This window comes from Raphanus sativus, chromosome 9 (assembly GCF_000801105.2).
Source record: "Raphanus sativus cultivar WK10039 chromosome 9, ASM80110v3, whole genome shotgun sequence".
NCBI classification, from domain to species: domain Eukaryota; kingdom Viridiplantae; phylum Streptophyta; class Magnoliopsida; order Brassicales; family Brassicaceae; genus Raphanus; species Raphanus sativus.
This window is the reverse complement of record NC_079519.1, coordinates 30,343,080-30,345,248: the sequence shown is the minus strand read 5'-3', so window position 1 is coordinate 30,345,248 and position 2,169 is coordinate 30,343,080.

Below are 2,169 nucleotides of genomic sequence, written 5' to 3'. Positions count from 1 at the left end.
ATCTTTGTTCCACAAAGAGTCCATCAGCACCTTAAACGCGTACTCTCGCCCCATGGATAATTCTCAAACCTTTCTAAATCCATCACTAGCCTTGCGAGAGTAGCTCGTGTAGCGCTTGAGAATTTTTCCCTTCAATGAATCCAGTGAAGATGGAAAGGTACGCGAGTCGCTTGCGATCTTCCCTGGACCAATCCCCGCATCTCTTCAGTGCTGCTATTATCTGTCAGTACTTGGCCCAGCTTTCCGATGAACCCCATCATCTCCCAGAAAGAAACCATCTGTGGGGTAACTTCACATTCTGGTGTCTCAAGGTCCTCGATGTAGTCGCAGTTTTAGACCAGTGATGTTTTCAAACTCTAACAGTGAAACCTCGCAGGTTCTGGACCAACAGAGACACACATCTCGTACTTCTTCTCTAATGTCGTCAGCTTTAAATCCGGAGCAAGTTGGTGAAACCAGCCTTGAGCCCAACCAAATCCCGCTCCTTGAACTTGATGAAAACTCCCAATCTCGACTCCTTGAGCTCTTCAAATTCAGGCTCCTCAGTAGTGAGAGCTTCCTAAGAGCAGTATGCAACTTTTGTGTTATCCGTATGATACGAATGCTATTGTGGGGTTCTGGCTCTTCCCCCTAATGTGTATAACCTACGGGGGAGTTCTGGAATATCCATCCTTTTTGTCTGCAAAAATAATCAAAGACAACAATAGAAGTCAGAACACAAGCTAAATCAATCACGCCTTAATGTTACTCCAGACGACTTAGTAGACGAGCTTAAATATAAGTCGTCTAGAAAGTCGTCCAACCTGGACGACTTAGTTGACGACTTATATTTAAGTCGTCTGGAAAGTCTTCCAAATGGACGTACTAAGTCGTCCAGGTTGAAGACTTTCCCAGACGATTACTAACAAGTCTTCCAGTTAGAAAAATTTCAAGCGGACCTGATTAGTCGCAGAAGGAGTTCGAGTACTCGTCATGTGGTTATAGATCTGAAAAAAAACGTGAAACGGTGAGAATGAGTAAATTGAAAGAGACAACGTTTTTATGTTCATCTTTTCCACGAGTTTGATGACTTACCGGCGTTAGGGTTTACAGAGAACGGCGCTACGGTTTACAGAGAAGAAGCGGCGGGCGCTAGGGTTTAGAAGAAGCGGCGGCGCTAGGGTTTAGAAGAAACGGCGGTGCTAGCCTAGTGTTTAGAGTAAGCGGCGGTGAGAACGTTGGTGAGCACGGTGGCGGAGGGCGACGGTTTGTTCGGAAATAGTGGAAGCCGGGGCGCTAGGGTTTTTAGAGGAATCGGCGGCGCTAGGGTTAGAAGAGCTGCGGCGACAACGGTGAGAATGAAGTGAGATAGATAGCCGACGTTGAGAACGATGGTTGTTCGGAAATAGTGGGAATTCGAATCGCCTTTGATTATCGCCGGTGAGAGAGAACTGTTAGGGTTTCTGTTCGCGGAAAATGAAAAAAAAAAAAAAAAATCACCTTATATATTGGGTAAATAATCCGGTTAGCTTTAAAAGTACATTGGTAAAACTTTAAGGTTTTGTCCGGTTTAGACGACTTATTCTGGCTGATAATGTACATCAGACGACCTAATATTTAGTCGTCTGGGAACAGAAGACTAAATTTAAGTCGTCCAATACCCTAAAATGAACCCCTAAACTAAAATGACTAAATTAACTTACTAACCACGTTATAAAATCAAATTATACTTCAATAGTGTTTACTATACACAGAAACGAACACGCCTAGGTAATTTTAAAAAATTTTCAAAACGGTTTTAATGCTTTCCAAAATCTAACCCTAAGAACACATACAATACTACAACATATGTTGATGAAACATAAACTAAAGAATATATGACTCACTACTTTCACTCATCTGGGCTGAAAACAATTGAAATTTGTTATATATTAATTTATATCTCTTAAGAATATGTTAATTACATAATTCCAATTTTTCACTTATCAAAATATTTTTTACAAAATTTTTAAAATTATGTTTAAGAATAACTGTCCAGCGACTTAACTTAAAGTCGTCTGGACGACTTATTTTCAAGTCGTCTGTTTACAGACGACTTGCGAGGGGTAGAAACGTAAAAAAAAATCCGTTTTTTTGTTTGTTCACAGGAGATAGTTGTAATTTCAATAGCCTTTTAAGTTACTTTTGCCT